Genomic DNA, 22,090 nt, shown 5'->3' with positions numbered 1-22,090 from the left:
ATTTCTTAATCGTGTAGCTGTGACCAAATTTCTAAAATTACTTGTTGCGCTTTCGGTGTACTGATCTAAATGACGAAGAAAAACTGTGTAAAAGAAGTAGATTATTTCAACGGAATAGTAGTTTTTAGCACATTATTCTCTAAGAGGAATTTTCTTGCGGTTTATCTGAAATCTTCGTTAGACTTATTTAGATGTAGTTCATAGTTTAGGCTGTAGGCAAAGAGCTAGTTATTACTGCTGATAATGATATGCGGTCCTTATTTTTGATAAATATATCTGGACGCAAGGGCCAGTATGCAATATTTTGTTTAAACGTGGGGTATACCACCGTCAGGCCAAAAAGATTAGAGACTGGATCCACAAAAAATGGAGTAACGTCAAGATGTGTTTTAATGCTTCAGGTGTGTTACATAGTCTCTTTCCCCTCGAGCACAACGCACTGAACGTCCATAAAACAGTGTGAAACTGTCAGAAAACTCATTCTAAGGGATGTTGTTCAACTCCCTATTCACATAGGCTTTAATGTCGGCATGTCGCTAAAGCGTTGACCCTTCATGCGAATTTCTGCATTTTTCTTTTTGTCATAGGTTAGGATTGGTAACACCAATTCTTGTCACCCTTGATGATTTTTTCCAATGGATGATTATCTGCCTTTAGCATTTCAATCAACTACTGTCAAACATCAATGCTCCGTCATTTTTGTTCAGGAGTCAAACTATAAACCTTGCACACCCTTCTGTCTTTTATAAAAATTGTGGAGAATATCTTGATCAGTTGATTCAGACGTGTTGCTCCATTGCGATTTGTGACACAACGACGTTAACCGCTACGGTGGCACGTCCACTGCTTAAAACACTGCGCGCTCACAATGGACTGGTATAATGTATATATATTTATAGTTATTACTTCAAGTTTCGAACGTAGTTATTGCGCTGGCGTCGCATACACGCCAGCAATAAAATCAGATACGGAAATTTTTGGATGGACTGTGTATGAATTTTCGATAGTTGAAGAAGTCATAAATATATGCTGTTTCAATGAGAACGACAATTTTTTTCATTTGGCATAAGCTGTGTCGAAACAGGCGTCGCTCCGCAAGTAAGTGGATGTAATAGCAATACTATATTTGTAATTTTAGGTAATGTAACACGTGTCAGCAGAGTTTTTTTATCACTACATCCCGCATGTCCGTAGTAGGCATATTGAAATGTAGATAATTATTTTGTTATTCTTGAATTGGAAGAATAATTTCTCTCTCTTCTGTTCTCTCGTATTTTGTCTTTTCGCGGTAAAAGACTGGTTCACTAGAAAACCGTCGCTTAATCGTGGAGTAAATACGACGATGAATCCCCGAACTGTAGTTTTGTCTGCGTCGTCCAGAACCGCAGGCAACACACACACACACACACAAAAAGTCTGCCTGTGGTGACATATCACTACACAGCACATGGTTCAGTGCATAATGGTAGGAAATTATTTTCAAAATCCAACAGAGGACGTTTTGCAAGTACTGATGGAAATAATAATAATAATAACATTTGCAGATCGTTAACGGTGAACAGCACCTAAAAATTTAATTTTTTGTTACGTTCGGGGATACATTTGTAGATACCAGTCTGACAAATATTTTTGATTTTGTTTAAATACGGCGCACTTTGCTACATTTCAGCTAACAACAGCGTCTGAGATGTCCAATGAATTTTACATGATGTTTTCAGGTGTTGTAGGTATAGAGGATTAGGGTGATTCGTGGAATATACTGATATTAGAACAACACAAACTGTTTTTGAGGACTGAAGAAAGTTTGATGCAGAATACAAAAAAAAATGGAAAAATGTCTGTCTCCGTGTTTACATTAAGTAAAGGTATTAGAAAAAGAATTGAAAGTTACATTTATTTACGTAATTTCATTTTTTTCATTTTTTTATTTGCTGCCATACACGTGTTATCTTAATTACGTACAAATATTTTTCTCAGTGACGCACCTGTCTTCCTCAACAACTGACTCGAACGATAATTCTTTTTACACGTAACGCAATAAACGTAATAAAACTAAGTTTTCTCGGAAGAGAAATTCTGGATCCTGTGAATAAATATGTATGCCCAAATATAGTTTCATGCTCTTTAAATTTCCTTCAGAAAAATTAAAATTTAGCTTGTTAATGGTGCCCGAGATCGATCATATATCGCGATTTAATTTGAAATTTTCCGTCCCCAAAGGTTTTGGTTCTCCGGTGCATATCATGACCCGTTGTGACAGTATCTTCCCAGTTGGTGGAGAACGACAGATTCATGTACAGAGGGCGACAGACAGAACACTGAAATGACGGGGATAATTCGCTGTCTCTGAGATACCAACAGACAGTCGTAGGTCGAAGCTAGTCCACGGCACGCGTTGTAACAGCTAACTCTACTTGTGACAGCATACGACAAAAGGTGAACTTCCTACCCGGTAACAAAAATAGTTCCTTATTCTCTGTGCTAGGTAAGTAAGAATTAGACGCTAAGAAAACACGGCACTTCGCTGGCACGTGCAACCTTATCCACACATTCTGTAGATAAAGGCGCTGAGAAACTACTAGCTGCATTTGCTATCAGCCGCACTACTTTGTAATTGCAGACCCTCATATCAGTAAGATAGCATTTTTTACGACCTTCACTCCTAATCGGTTGGATTTTTTCTTGCTCTGTAATTCAAAGAAACAATAGAAGATAATACAATTAATAAGCGGCTTTCCGTAAAGCGACTTATTCTGACTAGTAAAAGCATTTGGTGAAAGGATACTTCTGCACTCCGTACACGGATAGCTGCAACGTAGTTGATAACAAGAAATTAGTGGATATGCAGATTGACTTTAATCCGAGCGCTCCGTCGAAATGTAGTAAGAAGTAACAATTTGCTACCCAGAACACTCTACATCTACATTTATAACCACACTTTACAAGTCGACGTTCGGTGCGTGGCGGAGGCCGCCCTGTACAGCTACTAGTCATTTCCTTTTCTTCTCAGCCGGCCGGAGTGGCCGAGCGGTTCTAGGCGCTACAGTTTGGAACCGCGAGACCGCTACGGTCGCAGGTTCGAATCCTGCCTCGGGCATGGACTTGTGTGATGTTCTTAGGTTAGTTAGGTTTAATTAGTTCTAAGTTCTAGGCGACTGATGACCTTAGAAGTTAAGTCGCATAGGGCTCAGAGCCATTTCCTTTTCTGTACCACTCGCAAACAGAGCGAGGAAAAAACGGCTATCTACATGCCTCCGTATGAGCCCTGGTTTCTCTTATCTTCTGTTCGTGGTCCTCACTCGAAATGTATGCTAGTGGCAATAGATTCGTTCTGGAGGCAGCTTCAAGTGCCAGTTCTCTGAATTTTCTCAGTAGTGATCCTGGAAAAGAATGGCAGATTCCCTCCAGGAATTTCAGCTGGATTTCCCGAAGCACCTCCGTAATATCTGTATGCTGTTCAAACCTACCTGTAAAAAAACTGAAAAAAAAACTCAGTGAAAAGGCCTTTCTGCGAAGTTAGCTGCTCCGTCTCAAACGCGCTACGGGCTTCAACGTCGCGCCTGCATCATTACATATCTTTACACAAGATCAAATGAAACTATTCAGGGTGGTCCGCTGATCGTGCCCGGGCCAAATATCTGACGAAATAAGCGTCGAATTAAAAAAACAACAAAGAACGAAACTTGTCTCGCTTGAAGGGGGAAACCAGATGGCGCTATGGTTGGCCCGCTAGATGGCGCTGCCATAAGTCAAACGGATATCAGCTGCGGTTTTTTAAAATAGGAACCCCCATTTTTTATTACATATTCGTGTAGTACGTAAAGAAATATGAATGTTTTAGTTGGACCACATTTTTCACTTTGTGATAAATGGCGCTGTAATAGTCATAACATATGGCTCACAATTTCAGACGAATAGTTGGTAACAGGTAGGTTTTTTAAATTAAAATACTGAGCGTAGGTACGTTTGAACATTTTATTTCGGTTGTTCTAATGTGATACATGTACCTTTGCGAACTTATCATTTCTGAGAATACATACTGTTACAGCGTGATTACCTGTAAATACCACATTACTGTAATAAATGCTCAAAATGATGTCCGTCAACCTCAATGCATTTGGCAATACGTGTAATGACATTCCTCTCAACAGCGAGTAGTGCGCCTTCAGTAATGTTCGCACATGCATTGACAATGCGCTGACGCATGTTGTCAGGCGTTGAAGGTGGATCACTATAGCAAATATCCTTCAACTTTCTCCACAGAAAGAAATCCGGGGACGTCAGATCCGGTGAACGTGCGGGCCATGGTATGGTGCTTCGACGACCAATCCACCTGTCATGAAATATGCTATTCAATACCGCTTCAACCGCACGCGAGCTATGTGCCGGACATCCATCATGTTGGAAGTACATCGCCATTCTGTCATGCAGTGAAACATCTTGTAGTAACATCGGTAGAACATTATGTAGGAAATCAGAATACATTGCACCATTTAGATTGCCATCGACAAAATGGGGGCCAATTATCCTTCGTCCCATAATGCCGCACCATAGATTAACCCGCCAAGTTCCCTGATGGTACGGGTGCAATAGATGTTGATGTTGCGTTCTCAACACCGACGTTTTTGAGATTCCCGATTCTCGCGCAATTTGTCTGCTACTGATGTGCGGATTAGACGTGACAGCAGCTAAAACACCTACTTGGGCATTAGCATTTGTTGCGGTCTTGACAAGAATGTTAGAGTGCTAATTTTAAATAAATTCTTTCGCTCATGCTGAAGCCAACCAAATATGAATAATGTACAGGCTGAACCGTGAGGAAAATGGCAATGTTGTTAATTGAAAGGCCTTACTAATCTTTTAAAACTAATATTCAGTAGTTATAACATTTGCAAAAGCGAGGTTGAAGTGGTCTGTGTCCAGATACTGGTGTTAGAATCTGGTAGAGAATATACTGCCTGGACTTGATATAGTTCGGTATTTTCTCGATTACCAAAAATCTGCGTAGCGGAATATCGAACTGACATTTAATCGACGTGCTATGTAACATATTTTCTACCAAAATATATGATCTCATCTAATAAGAAGACTATATTTTCTTGTACCATTAATTCCTTGCTTTTTATATTTGATCGGGTCTCCTTAAGTGTAGCTTCCAAGTATATTAAGAAAATATTTTTTAACTGAATTCAACGTGATCGTAATAAAATTGAAAATTGAAAATGTGAAGCTTCTGCGCAGCATTCCATAGGACGATCTCTCGTGGTCTCTTTCACGAGGGTTGTATATTTTTACAATCGTGGCACGTAGGTGGCGAATAAGAAACAAGTAATGAAACCTGTTAACTTTTATTATTTCTTGCCGCGCGGGGTAACCGTGCGGTCAAGGGCGCCTTGCCACGATCCGCACGGCTGCCTCCGTCGGAGGTTCGAGTCCTCCCTTGACCATGAGTGTCTGTGTTGTTAGTGTAAGTTAGATTAAGAAGCGTGTAAGCCTAGGGACCGATGACCTCAGCAGTTTCGTCCCATAGAACTTACCACAAATTTCCAGTTTTACTATTTCTTCCAAATTTGGTGTCACGATCTAAACACGAATTTTAGACGTCTAAACTATAGGTAGTGGCTCAGATTTCACTTACGAGCAGGCTGAGAGAAATCTACGTAGAAACAATTCCATCGTACTTCAGTCCTGTGTTTCTTTGCTTGCAACTCTAGAGCGCTAAATTATGTCTGTGTAATCTACTGGCTGCAAGACGGAATTTACCACTCTATGTAACAGACTTTTGTATTACTTCACTAAGCGTAATTAGTCTCTGCTGATGGCAACCGCTTTCTGCGTGACAATTGACAACACTGAATATTCGTGGGAAGCTTGTGCAGTACACGCTAAAACACGACAAAATTGATATTTTAACTGTGTAAATTAATGAAAGTTTCTATTTACTAACGGAAATTCAGAATTTTATGACTATCGCATCAACAATTATAGGCGCAATTGCACTATAAGATACATTAAAAACTCCAATGATTACCCTTTCATAGTCTGTACCGTTACCTTAGGAGAGAATAATGCCGTCATATCGCGTTGGGAAATAACTAAAATTTTGTGAAATTACTTCTTTTTTGACCACACTCAAGACACCTATCTTAGGAGACAGTAATGTCGACGAATTAATGAAAATTTTCAAATTGCTTCTTCTTAGGCCACACTCATCACAAAATTGAAAGACGTGCGCGGGCAGAGAATGATAAAAATTGGATTGTCATCACTCTCAGCCCTCGTAAAAGTCAAATTTGAATGTAAATTCTGAGCCGCATCTGGCCTTCTTCACTATGTTAACACAATCCGTACATTTCTTGAGATGTAAGATTACCTATTGCCTACTGCCATGTAACAGATTATCTACATCGATTTAACTACCTGTTATTTATGCAGGTTGAGTCTAGTCCAGCAGTTTGTTTAACAAGTGCGCTCCGAGGACTTAATTCCTCACCGTCGTCCGTATCGTGTTATCCTTGAACACCTCAGAAACATCACAACTGCTCCTATCATCAACGCAAAGCTTCTTTTTGTAACAGAATGAAGCGTAATAATTCTCCTTAATATTTTAGATTAAGTGGCAAAGAATTTGTTAACGCTTCACACTGTTAAGATATATTAATTTATCCATAAATGTACACAACAGAAAATGTTTCCTACTAAAATAATTTTATGAAATGAGTGTAATTGCTTTTTCCAGATTTTTTCCTAACTGGTCAATCTATGACCGTTATAGAACAGGCGACTCTCATTTTTGAAATCCACGGGACTAATAATTACTTCGTTGTATTCGCAAATTTACTTTCTTAGTAATTTAGTTTTGCTTCTCTATAAATCTCAGATGCGAATCCATACCACTTGTGCACGACCAGCTACTAAGAATCTGAAACAGAAAGGTAGCATTCGTCTCATTCAGTTATTCAAAAAACGGTCTAATAAGGAACCCCTTGAGTGCGAGGTCACAAGTTTAGTGAGGCTCATTTTAAAGGGTTGTGTTAACAATTAGGGAAATTTTGGAAATTTGTGGTAAGTTCGTATGGGATCAAACTGCTGACGTCATCGGTCCCTAGGCTTAAACACTACTTAATCTGACTTAAACAAACTTAAGCTAAAGACAACACACTCACTGGCTAGAACCTCCGACGGGGAAAGCCGCGCGAACCGTGGGAAGACGCCTCAGACAGCACGGCTACTCCGCACGGCTGACAGGAAAGGTATCAGCTACTTGTACATCAGAAGGGCCACAAAAAATGAGTGTTCGGGAGGGGTATGTATTACGCTTCACGAAATAGAGATCGTCGACATTCAATGGATGCTCAAAATAAGACATTGACTTGCACCATGATCATCGAACGAAAAATGGCGTGATACAGCGGTCACAAACGATCGCACCATTAAGATCGAAGGCGAAATCCTTGAGTTACAAACCGTGCAGACGTTCAGCTAGGTATCCACTCTTGTAGAAGAAATTATTTATTTATTTATTTTTCATCAGTCTTCTGAGTGGTTTGATGCGGCCCACTACGAATTCCTCCCCTGTGCCAACCTCTATTATTTGCTGGATGTATTCCAATCTCTGTCTTCCTCTACAGTTTTCCCCATCTACATCTCCCTCTAGAACCAGGGAACTCATTCCCTGATGGCTTAAAAATGTCCTATCATCCTGTCGCTTCTCGTCAGTATTTTCCATACATTCCTTTCCTCTCCGATTCTGCGAAGAATCTCTTCATTCCTTACCTTAGCAGTACACCAAATTTTCCACATTCGTCTGTAGTACCACATCTCAGGTGCTTAGATTCTCTGGTGTTCTGGTTTTCCCACAGTCCATGTTTCACTACCATACAATGCTGTATTCCAGACGTATATTTTCAGAAATGTACTCCTCAAACTTAAGGCCTATCTATCCTCCAATCATTGGTTACTTTACTGTCTAGGTAGCAGAATTCCTCAAGTTCATCTACTTCGTGACCATCAATCCTGATGTTAATTTTCTCGCTGTTCTCATTTCTGCTACTTCTCATTACTTTCGTCTTCCTTCGATTTACTCTCAGTCCATAATCTGTAATAATTAGATTGTTCATTCCATTCAGCAGATCATGAAATTCTTCTTCACTTTTACTCAGGATAGCAATGTCATCAGCGAATCCTATCATTGATACCCCTTCACCTTCAATTTTAATTCTGCTCCTGGACCTTTCTTTTATTTTCATCATTTCTTCTTCGATGTACAGATTGAACTGTATGGGCGAAAGACTACATCCCTGTCTTATACCCATTTTAATCCGAGCATTTCTTTCTTGGTCGTCCACTCTTATTATCCCCTCTTGGGTCTCGTACATATTGTATATTACCCGTCTCTCCCTAGTGCTTAATCCTTCTTTTCTCAGAATTTCGAACATCTTGGACCGTTTTACATTGTCGAACGCTTTTTCTAGGTCAACAAATCCTATGAACGCGTTTTGATTTTTCTTTAACTGTGCTTCCATTATCAATCGCAACGTCAGAATTACCTCTCTCGTGCCTTTTCCTTTTCTAAAGCCAAACTGATCGTCATCTAGCACATCCTCAATTTTCATTTCCATTTTGCTGTATATTATTCTTGCCAACAACTTGGATGCATGAACTGTTAAGATAATTGTGCGATAATTCTCGCACTTGTAATCTCTCGCAGTCTTCGGAACTGGGTGGATGATATTTTTCCGAAAGTCAGATGCTATGTCCTCCTGCCTTATTTGATCTTCAGTCCTCCAAAGCTGTTTTAAATTCTTATACTTGATCTCCTATCTCTTCTAAATCGACTCCTGTTTCTTCTTCTATCACATCAGACAAACCTTCCTCTCAAAGTGGTCTTCAGTGTACTCTTTCCACCTATCCGCTCTCTCCTATGCATTTAACAGTGTAATTCCCGTTGCACTCTTAATATTATCACCCTTGCTTGTTTTGACTTTCTTATGCTGAGTCTGTCCTTCCGACAATCATTTCTTTTTCAATTTCTTCACATCTTTTATGCAGCCATTTCGTCTCAGCTTCGCTGCACTTCCTATTTACTTCATTCCTCAGCGACTTGTATTTGTATAGTCCTCAGTTTCTCGCAACATTTTTTTTTTTTGCACTCCGTGCTTTTATCCATAAACTGAAGTATTTCTTGTTACACAAGGTTTCTTCGCAGTTACCTTCTTTGTACCTATGTTTTCCTTTACAACTTCTGTAATGGCCATTTTTAGAGATCTTCATTCCTCTTCAGGTGTACTGCCTACTAAGCTATTCCTTATTGCTGGATCTATAGAGAACTTCAAGCGTATCTCGTCATTCCTTAGTACTTCCGTACCCCACATTTTTGCGTATTGATTCTTCCTAACTAATGTCTTAAACTTCAGCCTACTCTTCACCATACAGAACGCATATAGAATCATATTGGTGTAACGGGGTGAGGAGAACTCATGGAATGTGGTGGCATCCATCCGAATGCGAAACTGTCATGGAGCTTATGGTGAAACTGGTTATCATTTCAGGCGTTGCTGCAGATAGTGCGATAATGTTCTATAGGCACTGAAAAAATAAACATACAAAGGCCGAATTTGTCCAGTGGTTCCAGGTGGTTTCAGGAGGGATAATTTGCTTTACACCAGTATGATTTTTACATGCAGATCAGGATTCAAGCAAAAGCAAGTTATTTTGACCAGCTATTGGCCAAAAGCAGTGTTCATACCATTGTTCTAGTTCTCTTACGCCCGTTTTCCCACTCTTACTTGCTGTGACCTAAATATTCCCTACTGCCCATGCAATATCACGCACACGAGTAAGAGTCGTAGAGCCCAGAGCATCTCCAACTTCCTCACAGCACAATAATTAACTTTCCTGCCAATTTACCATCCTGATTAACAGTCCACATAACTGTATACGAATGCGTTAAGGCATTGAAATTGGCCGATCTTGATACAACTCCCTTGGTACCAACAATTTCCATGGTTACTTTCAAATGAATTTCCTCTTCTAATCCTGATTGGTCGTAGTTGAAAACAAATTCCATACTGAAGGATGGGATAAGTTTGTTTACCTCATTTACAAATTTTCGGCCGATTGCGCATTTTGCTGTGCGTCGTCAAGTTGACATTTTGTTTGAAATTTCGTTACCTTACGTCTCCAATTCTGTAGCACTGTTTAAAGTTCTGCAACCATCGATTTTCTCCCTTGAAATTGCTGTAAAATATGTCGCGCACAGTTTTATGTGCATAACGCAATAGGTCACTATTATCCACATCCTGCAAATTGTATCGAGAATCCTTGACAGGTGCAGATTCCAGTTTTTCACCAAGTGCACCTTGTCCTCCCTTGAATATCCGTGGCTTTTCTTATGCGCTACAGGGTCATATTGCTGAAGACTCATTCTAAATCTGTTCATAATTTTCTTTTTTACTATGCTGCGAATGATCTTCCATGTACGCTATCATATTTAGTAACCGCTCCTTGGACAACGATTGCCCTTTACTGTGTTTCACTGGGGACAGGATTTGTGGCTCCCTGTCCACAAGGGTGATGAAGTGAATGGCAGGACACCTCTTTCAAAATCACTTTTATTAAGCACGTATCGTCATCACTGTATTTCTCATGTACATTTTCCGCACTATGGAGCATATACGACACCACATATTCCACTCTCTCATCTTGCAGAAACGCTAGTATTTGATCTGTCATTTCTTTCTTACTATGCAAAATTCCTTGGGTTCCTTTCTGACGAAATGTCAACTTTGGCAACTGTTGTTGTAGATATAATACAATGTTTGTTTTGTTTATAATTGGCATTTCTCTGTTTTATATCAACACCACTGGCACTGTAGCATTGTCGTGAGTTACTCGTCGATTAAGCAATTCACTCCGTAGCCTCACGCTTTGCTCACCATTAGACATCCTCAACCCGTCCCCTGTTGCCATTATCAGCCAGTAGTGTGGTTGGATACCGTAAACGTCATTGCCCTTTTGCGACCTCGCACTCCAGGAGTTCCTTGTAAGAGGGTGCTCCGAAAGTTTGCTGTAGCCATCCATGTGTATGAATAATTGAACTTAGTCATTTTTTTTGTCATGCTCAACGAACGACATAAGAAAAATTCTACTCGAAGAAAGATTGACCAATTACTTGTATTACTTTTGAAGGAGAATTTTACTGGCGAGCCCGTAGTTTAGAAAGATATTTGTTTAGGAATATACTTTCGAAAACTAAACTTTTTTCTAGTTTATTTATGTGTCTTTCTTTCTTTTCGATTATTCTCGGGTCCTTAGCCCCGTAGGCAAGCAATACTACGTCATCAGCCAAGCCGCTGGGCTGGAATCCTGCATCACAACGGGTAGCAGGAGCAAAGAAACTGTATCGTACAAATGAATTCTCTTGCTAAGCGCTAATGCCTCGTCTGCTGTACGAGTTCAACAAGAATCATAATCATCAGCATATGTCTGTAGGAAGAAGAAATTAGACCCTTTTTTGTTTGCTATACCAACGTAAGACAGTAGCGAGGAGTCATTAACGTAACTAAGTGTTGATCAAAAATGGTTCAGATGGTTCTGAGCAATATGGGACTTAACATCTGAGGTCATCAGTGCCCTAGAACTTAGAACTACTTAAACCTAACTAACCTAAGGACATCACACACATCCATGTTCAAGGCGAGATTTGAACCTGCAACCGTAGCAGTCGCGCGGTTCCGGACTGAGGCGCCTAGAACCGCTCGACCACAGTGTCGATCAGTTACGATGCATTTTGGAAAGATAACTCTGATTTCTGTGAAAGTCAGTGTGGAGTTTCTAAATGTGAGCAAAACGTAAGTGAACCGGCGAGCAACGGCATTATCACGTTAGAATCCAGATGCGTGGGAGAAACGTGGGCCCCTACTACTCCTTTAGCGAAATGTATTTACAATAAGCCACTTCGCTAGGACAGTTCTGAGGTCGTTTACATCTGGAAACTATATCTGATAGTTACATACTCTTTTTCCACTACACCACCTTAGCACTGTGGCTGACGCAACCCTCTCACCTGATGTTTGTCAACGTGACAGGTGTTTGCATCCACCATTAATTTTAGAGTTATTGCCATTGGATTTTTGTCCTACTGGTATCGCATTGCAAATATTATTATCCACAGTTGTTCCCAGACGAGAAATTGCCTTACGCAGGGTTTTATGTATGTTAAAAATGTCATGTACGACGTGGTTCGAGTACATAACAGGTTTCTCACGACTGAGTGGGTAAGCTGTTTCTGATAATGTGTGGGACACTAACGCACGAGACAGCAGGATGCGACAAACGTAGATTAGCTTCATGTGCAAGTTAACGAGTACTGTTCAGTAACGAGCTGCATGTGTTTTTCACACTGTTTTCTTCTAAAGTTTTCTTGTAAGACGTCAAGCTGATATCCTATTTTCGACTCGCGTGTGTACGGAAACACAGAGAACACAAATGTTTCTTGTCTTCGGGATAGTTGGTCTACACAAAATAACTTCCGCTATGTCCTTCGTAGGTGGGATACGAGTGGTGGAATGGCTGCAGAAATAACGTCCAACTTTGCTTTATTTTGTATCACATGAGAAAGAAACGGCAGACTGGACCTCTACTCTGTTTCATCTACATCTTCATCTCAGTCATCACTCCGCAAACCAACTTGCGTTGTGTGGCGCAGCGTACTTTGTGTACACTATCAGTTCTGCTCTTTGCTGTGCCAGTCGCGAATAATTAGCAGGAAGAAATATTGCCGACAAGGGTATGTGCACGCTCGAATCTCTCAAAATTTATCTTCACGGTCCTTTCGTGATATATACGTAGGAGGAAGTAATATATTTGTCGACTCTTCTAGAAAAGTACGCTCTCGCAACTTTCACAGTAAACCACACAGTGATGGGGAACGCGCAGGTATTCTTTTGATCTGCTCTATTTCCACTATCAGTCCTATCTAGCAAGCATCAAATACTGACGAGCAGTACTGAAGTAATGGTCGAACGTGGATTTTGTGAGCCACCCCCTGTGTTGACGGACTTCTACGCCTAGACATTTTAAGGAAATAACTGCTTTCAGTGATTTTTCTGCAATCCTATAATCGTAAAGTGAGGGTCTTTCTGTCTACCTATATGCCGTGCTTTACGTCTGTTTACGCTGAGGATTAATTACCACTCCCTGCACCACTCGTATCCTCTGCAGATGTTCCAGCATTTAGCTACAATTTCTTAGTGTTGCGACTTCCATGTACATAGCAGCATCATCCGCGGGAAGCCTCATGGAACTTTCGACGTTGCCTAGTACGTCATTTACACAGGGCGTCTTCGTGATGATGTTACAAACTTTCAGGGATGATGGAGGAGGGTAAATGTATCAATTTGAGGTAAGAGAGCCTGGTACGGGAAAGGCCGAATCGGATAAGTTAAAAACATTCCGATACCTCTGACAGTAGAATACGAATCCCGGTAATGTTGTTGCTAAGACTGTAAGCAGCTTTCAGAGGTGATAGTATGAACCAAATCACGAAAAAATTGTATGGTAAACGTGGACTCTAAGATGCACTCCTTAAGAACAATGAACGCTTGTTCATCTTCGGTATTGTGAAACACATCTCTTATAGTGCAAACTCGTTGGTTGCCGTATTTTTGGAGGCGTTACTATGGACCTAAACAAGAAAAAATGTCCTGTAAATATGAGTTCTAAAAGGCCTACCCGCAAGTTGCCGAAGTGGCATCAACTCGAAAGACTTGCACCAGGCGAACGGTCTACCCGACAGGAGGCCCTAGCCACACGGCATTTGCAACCTTAACAACAACGGTACCAGTACATGTATTCCGTTGGCAGGGCTATCAGAAGAATTTTCGCTTATAGCTTTCGACTCGATCGTTTCCAGAGCCCGGTCCCTTACCCAAAATTGATACATTTACCCTTCTCCATCAACCCTAAAAGTCGGTAACGTCATCATGGCATCACCCTCTATACTGGGTGTCCAAAAAATGTTGCGACAGACTTCGTGGAGTTGTTAAAGGTGTTGTGAGAAACAAATCCACGGCAGAAACAAATGACTCTAAACGCCATGCAACGATGCTACAGAGCGTCGAAGTCTTAGAGCGCCGTCTCCTGCCACTGCGCCATTCATTCGGCAGCAAACGTGACTCTGTACGGGGACGGACCGAAGTCGAGGTGTCTCACAATGTGATTTGTTATTCGGTGATAGCGGCTGATTAGCACGATCGCCAGTGGAGAAGACGGGGCTAGTTGCTACGTAGACAGGCCATGTCTCTCATGAATGCGATGCTCTGTTACCTCGTTGGATGTCGGTTTCGGACACGAGTTTCCGTCTGCAGTTTATTTTTTTCCCTTTTGTTATTGTGGTCTTCAGTCCTGAGACTGGTTTGATGCAACTCTCCATATTACTCTATCCTGTGCAAGCTTCTTCATCTCCCAGTACCTACTGCAACCTACATCCTTCTGAATCTGCTTAGTGTATTCATCTCTTGGTCTGCCTCTACGATTTTTACCCTACACGCTGCCCTCCAATGCTAAATTTGTGATCCCTTGATGCCTCAGAACATGTCCTACCAACCGGTCCCTTCAAGTTGTGCCACAAACTCCTCTTCTCCCCAATTCTATTCAGTACTTCCTTATTAGTTATGTGATATACCCATCTAATCTTCAGCATTCTTCTGTAGCACCACATTTCGGAAGCTTCTCTTCTTGTCCAAACTATTTATCGTCCATGTTTCACTTCCATACATGGCTAGACTCCATACAAGTACTTTCAGAAACGACTTCCTGACGCTTAAGTCTATACTCGATGTTAACAAATTTCTCTTCTTCAGAAACGCTTTCCTTGCCATTGCCAGTCTACATTTTATATCCTCTCTACTTCGACCATCGTTAGTTATTTTGCTCCCCAAATAGCAAAACTCCTTTACTACTTTAAGTGCCTCATTTCCTAATCTAATTCCCTCAGCAACACCCGACTTAATTCGACTACATTCCATTATCCTCGTTTTGCTTTTGTTGATGTTCATCTTACATCCTCCTTTGAAGACACTGTCCATTCCTTTCAACTGCTCTTCCAAGTCCTTTACTATCTCTGACAGAATTACAATGTCATCGGCGAACCTCAAAATTTTTATTTCTTCTCCATGGATTTCAATACCTACTCCGAATTTTTCTTTTGTTTCCTTTACTGCTTACTCAATATACAGATTGAATAACATTGGGGAGGGGCTGCAATCCTGTCTCACTCCCTTCCAAACCACTGCTTCCCTTTCATGTCCCTCGACTCTGATAACTGCCATTTGGTTTCTGTACAAATTGTAAATAGCCTTTCGCTCCCTGTATTTTACCCCTGCCAACTTTAGAATTTGAAAGAGAGTATTCCAGTCAACATTGTGAAAAGCTTTCTCTAAGTCTACAAATGCTAGAAACGTAGGTTTGCCTTTCCTTAATCTTTCTTCTAGGATAAGTCGTAAGGTCATTTTTTTCCTATATATCGAAAAACATATATCGAACATATATCGAAATATATCGAAATATATACATCGAAAAACCCTCTAGGGTCCCAGGACAAAATTTAACTGCAGATCACTGAATAACAAACATCATTTCGAGACTTCCGCCTGCGATCCGTCAGCGTACAAACTCACATCTGCTGCCGAAGGGCGGCCCAGTAGCTTTGTAGCATCGTTGTATGATGCTTCCGGGCACAGATTTGTATCCCTCGATTTGTTCCTCAAGACACCCTCTGCGACCCCTCGAAGTCTGTCGCGACATTTCTGCGACACCGTGCATATAGTGAAAAGCAATGCCCTTGGGGATGTCCGAAGCTACTTCAAAATTCGAAGACTTGTCTCCGTCCAGAATGACGCGCTGTGTTCTGTTTGCTAGAACAGGGGAGGCGGGACGTCGGTGGTGGACGCGGTGGCTGCCACCTGGGTCTGTGATGGCGTGGCGTGGCGTGGCATGGCGCGCTGAATGCGCCAATAACCCGATCGCTGCCCGGGACGTCGCGGTTGTTTATGGGAGTCCCCACGCGCCGCTTCATAATGCCGGCAGTAAACCGCCCTACGAATAGCGAGGGAAAAAAATGCCTGCGAATACAGCATTCGCAAAACGGCCGTGAGAACAAACTTCTGAGGCCACGAACAAGCCGTCGTAAACGCGGTAACGCCGTTTTAATGACTCCTTTTATGAAACGCCGCAAGCTGTGTCGGCGAAGAGTCTCCCAGGCGTGTCTCCCACTGGTTTACACTCTGCGGAGGAGAATATTGGTAGCTATAGCTCTGGAAACAATTGCTACTCGCTCCCAACATGTTTCCACCACAACGCACTGAAAACAGCACTTATCAGCCTTACGAACAGCCAGAAGCGAGGGAAGTAGCCGTCTGAGCTAGAGCTAGAAACGCCAAGTTACATGAAACAGCTTTTAACTAAATATTGCTATTTCAGGTATTTGTGTGGTTTGTTGACTCTTAAACGAGCTGTTCTGTTTTCAGTGAATTCTGACACCTGGCGGACAGGGGGGAAGGATTGTTTACGTGTGTTGGTTGAGCAGCGCAGGATCGTGTCCGATGCGCGTGACAAGTGAACAAACGTCGAAAATCACTCTCGAGCATATGACTATTCTATAAATGATAACTATGCGTCCATTCACAGTGTCCAAGAAACGACAAACACCAAGCCGCGTTGTGCCATTATGTGAAGAGAATACATTTAACAGGTCGTCGAGGCTACAGAGAAACCTCTCGAAGCCGACAATACCCCTCCTGACGAGAGATGCTTGAATGTGTTACAGAGACAACGATACCCTTAGCCGCGAGAGACGCTTTGTGTTACAATACGACCGCGCCTGCTTCATCATAACCGCTTTCGTCCAGACTTATGACATTTGCAGGGCTTGATCAGAGATGGTAGTGAGAGTCGTGGGAACGCCAGATGGTAAAGCCTCTACAAACAGTAGCGTTTCTGGCGCGGACCGGGAGAGACATGAGTCACTTAGTTTCCACGCAGCTGTAGGCTTAGCGCGAAGAGTACAGAATGGTAATCAGAGGGTCGTGGGGCCGACTCGCTGCATGGTAACATTCTCTTCTGTTTCATTTCGTGCGCTACTTACCCTGCACATAAATCGAAATAATGCTCAGTATATTGTATTTATTAATATTTTCATAAACGATATGAAAAGGAATGGGAAAGGAAAATTTGGGATTGCAAATAATTTTCGAAGAAGGAGCTGTAAATCGTTACCTGTGATTTTCTTCAGTATAGTCCAGTGAGAAAGAACCTTTTATGAACATAAACCACGTCTGTTTTTCTAAAGAAACTTTAAAAGAAACATGTAATTATAATTATACAGCGTTGACAGTGTGTGCTAGATGCCGAGGAAATTACTGCTTCCCCTGTTTTACGATGAATATCAACGCAGCACGTATTCCATCAAATATAAAATGATAAAAGTAATTTTGTGTACAAAGTTTTCCTGTGCGCTCTACAGTCTCTTCCTGGAAAATTATTTGCAATTCCCAGTTTTTCCTTTGCGTTTCCCTTTTCATGTATTTTCTGAAAATATTGAGTATTATTTGTGTTTATTGCAGTATAAGCAACGTAAAAATTGGAGATAAAAAACGTCTGCATAGCGATTCGACCCCACGACCCTTGGATTACCGTTCTATAATCTTTCTGCTGCGCCAACCGCTGGCTGAAAACAGAGCTAATGTAAATGGCTCATGCCTCACCCGATCCGCGCCCGAAATGCTATTTTTGTTCCAAACGCTCACTATCTGGAGCCCTCATTCCTGTCAGTCTCATTTCTGAAACTTCCTGGCGGATTAAAACTGTGTGCCGGACCGAGACCCGAACTTGGGACCTTTGCCTTTCGCAAGCAAGTGCTCTACCATCTGAGCTACCCAAGCACGACTCACGTCCCGTCATCGCAGCTTTACTTCTGCCAGTAACCTCGTCTCCTACCTTCTCATTCTCGAAACATCCCCCAGGCTGCGGCTAAGCCATGTCTCCGCAATATCCTTTCTTTCAGGAGAGCTAGTTCTGCAAGATTCGCAGGAGAGCTTCTGTGAAGTTTGGAAGATAGGAGACGAGGTACTGGCAGAAGTAAAGCTGTGATGACGGGGCATGAATCGTGCTTGGGTAGCTCAGGTGTTAGAGCACTTGCCCGCGAAAGGCAAAGGTGTCGAGCTCGAGTCTCGGTCCGGCACACAGTTTTAATCTGCCAGAAAGTTTCATATCAGCGCACACTCCGCTGCAGAGTGAAAATCTCATTCTGGAAAAAGTCTCATTTCTGACTAAGCCCTGTACGTAGCATGTATTTGTATGAAAACGTTGATGACAAGCAGGCACAGTCCCCTTGTTAGGGCCTTAAAGAGAACGTAATAATCCCGGTCCCAGACTGCAGAACCAAGTCGACCACACCCGTGCTGTCGGAGAGTGAATTGTCCAAGCTGGAATCGTAGGCATGAAATGACGTTACAGATGACGCTGAGCTTCCAGTTCTCCTTGTATTGATTGTGAGCCGGCTACGGTGGCCGAGCGGTTCTAGGCGCTTCAGTCCGGAACCGCGCGTCTGCTACGGTCACAGGTTCGAATCCTGCCTCGGGCATGGATGTGTGTGATGTCCTTAGGTTCGTTAGGTTTAAGTAGGTCTAAGTTATAGGGGACTGATTTAAATGGCATCTGACAATAAAGGGCCGTAGTGGCGAGAGCTCCAACGAGAAAAAGGCAGCCGCCACGGCGTTTCACTCTCTGCGACGATACAATGTTACTTTAAAGTCATTACCATTTACAAAAAATCATGTGAAAAATTTGAAAGTGACATATGGTGCAGATCTCTGTTGACTCTCGAAGTATATCAAAAATCTTAATTTTAATTGGACCTACAGTAATGTCAATTTTCTGGAAACGGATGAAATTATACCGTCCGTGGAACAGCTTGAAACTTGAGGTGTCATATCTCGAAAATTACTGCACGTACTGAAATACTTTTTACCACTGATTACTATAATACAGTGTCCAGTCACACTAATGTGACACCTGTCAAAAGCCTGAGTAACCACCTTTTGCAGCGCCAACCGCTGCTTGACGTGCAGGTAGAGTGTCACTGAGATTCTGGGAGGTATCAACAGGGATGTGCAGCCGTGCCGACTGCAGTGCAGAGGCTAACTGCACTCGGCTTCTCAGTTGGGGATTCATGGCGAAAACAGCCCGATCGAGGTGGTCCCACAGATTCTCGATTGGGCTTAAAACCGGTGAGTTTGGTGCCAAGTGAGTACGGTACACTCATCCTGGTGCTCTTCAAAAGCCGTGCGTACACATTGTCCTACTGGTACCTCATCGTGCCGAGGAAAAACAAACTGCATGTAAGGGTGGAGCTGGTCCCCAAGGGTAGACGCATACTTGTGTTCATCCAGCGTACTTTCTGCAATGGAGAAAAAAATGTTCAAATGTGTGTGGATTCCTAAGGGACCAAACTGCTTAGGTCATCGGTTCGTAGACTTACACCCTACTTAAACTAACCTACGCTAAGAGCAATACACACAACCATGCCCGATGGAGGAAGTGAACCTCCGACATGAGGGGCCACGCATTCCGTGACATGACGCCTCAAACCACGCGGCCACTCCGGGCGGCTGCAATGAAGAGACTACCCGTGGAATACACGAAAACATTCCCCCAACGATAAGGCCCCCTCCTAAGGCCTGGACCGTTCCGACATTTTTTAGATGTCTAACCTTGTGATTGGAGGCTTGAGGAACTTCGGCGGCTCACTTACGTAATAAAATCATACACTACATCCGTCCTTACATCTACATCTGCATCTACGTGATTACTCTGCAATTCACATTTAAGTGCTTGGCAGAGGGTTCACCGAACCACAATCATACTATCTTTCTACCATTCCATTCCCGAACAGCGCGCGGGAAAAACGAACACATAAACCTTTCTGTTCGAGCTCTGATTTCTCCTATTTTATTTTGATGATCATTCCTACCTATGAAGGTTGGGCTCAACAAAATATTTTCGTATTCGGTAGAGAAAGTTGGTGACTGAAATTTCGTAAATAGATCTCGCCGCGACGATAAACGTCTTTGCTTTAATGACTTCCATCCCAACTCGCGTATCATATCTGCCATACTCTCTCCCCTATTACGTGATAATACAAAACGAGCTGCACTTTTTTGCACCCTTTCGATGTCCTCCGTCAATCCCACCTGGTAAGGATCCCACACCGCGCAGCAATATTCTGTCTCTTTAGTAGACTTGTTGCATCTTCTAAGTGTCCTGCCAATGAAACGCAACCTTTGGCTCGCCTTCCCCACAATATTATCTATGTGGTCTTTCCAACTGAAGTGTTTCGTAATTTTAACACCCAGGTACTTAGCTGAAATGACAGCCTTGAGAATTGTACTATTTATCGAGTAATCGAATTCCAACGAATTTCTTTTGGAACTCATGTGGATCACCTCACACTTTTCGTTATTTAGCGTCAATTGCCACCTGCCACACCATACAGAAATCTTTTCTAAATCGCTTTGCAACTGATACTGCCTTCGGGTGACCTTACTAGACGGTAAATTACAACCTAAGAGAACTGCTCAGATTGTCACCCAGGTCATTTACGTAGATCAGGAACAGCAGAGATCCCAGGACGCTTCCCTGGGGAACACCTGATATCACTTCAATTTTACTCAATGATTTGCCGTCTATTACTACGAACTGCGACCTTCCTGACAGGAAATCACGATGTCATTTACTACTTGGTTAACAGTTTTGGTGGTTCAGTGCACCAGCTTGAGGCCTTAGCTCATGCTGAGCGTGTTAACACCACCCGTATACATGATTCATCAGTGGCCAACGTCTATAACTGGTTTCCGCAGGCTACTTGCAACAGTAATGTTGTCCTCCGTCCATCAACTATCAACTAATAGTTGATGGTTTGAGAAACAACATCGCCGTTACACATAGTCTGCGAAAACCAGTTACAGATGTTGGCCACTCAGCGTCAGCTATGGCCTGAAGATGGTGCACTGAAGTACCGAAACTGGTAGCCATATAATAAATGACATTGTAAGTACAGCAGTAGGTATTCCATGTTATTAAAAATGGTTCAGATGGTTCCGATCACTATGGGACTTAACATCTGAGATCATCAGTCCCCTAGAACTTAGAACTACTTAAACGTAACTAACCTAATGACATCACACACACCCATGCTCGAGGTAGGATTCGAACCTGCGACCATAGCGGTCGCGCGGTTCCTGTCTGAAGCGCCTAGAACCGCTCGGCCACTGCGTCTCGCCCATGTTATTACCTTCCGACGACTGGATGACTGTCGCAGGGCGTTTGCTTTCAGTTGTTTGACGCCGTGCACGCCATCAGACGCTGGAGCTTTAAAACGTGATTCATCAGAAAATGTCATGCCTAGCCCCTCAGTGGGCGTCCAGTACCGGTACTGGCATGCTGCTTCCGATGAACAGTAGTCTGTATCGATGCATGAAACAGGCGCCTGCTACGAATGGCCACATGCAGCAACGTTCGCTGGACGGTCGTTGAGGAGATACTGTTAGTGGCCCCTTGTTTCATCTGCGCGGTCAGTTGCTCAAGAGTTGCACGTCCATTCGCCCGTACGCGTCTCCGCAGGCGTCATTCACCCCTGTCATCTATGGCCCATTGTGCATCACAGTCGCCTCGACGCCGGTTTCGGATAGCGCCATCTGCCGTGCACGGTATAACTTAACCACGGCGGCGCGCGAACTGTTTACAAACTTAGGCATCCTTGGCCCAGAAGCCAATGATCATTGGACTGAGATAAGTCGCTCCGTTTCCGCATTACTGTTTCCTGCGTCCCCCAAGACACCCTCCACTGCTAGTGATGCCACCTGTCGTCTGTAAGTGGATATTGCACATCGACGTCGAACACAGGTGATGCTCACATTAATGAGACTGCACCATGTGTTTCGCAAGGCAACGGATCTTAGTATAGTTTCGTCTCGCATTCAGTTGGTCATGCGTAACAAAAGTAAAACGTATGTGGCGCACAGCTCGTGAC

The sequence above is a fragment of the Schistocerca piceifrons genome, chromosome 1 (genome assembly GCF_021461385.2).
Source record: "Schistocerca piceifrons isolate TAMUIC-IGC-003096 chromosome 1, iqSchPice1.1, whole genome shotgun sequence".
NCBI classification, from domain to species: Eukaryota; Metazoa; Arthropoda; class Insecta; order Orthoptera; family Acrididae; genus Schistocerca; species Schistocerca piceifrons.
The sequence above is the reverse complement of the archived record's forward strand: the minus strand, read 5'-3'. Positions refer to the sequence as shown.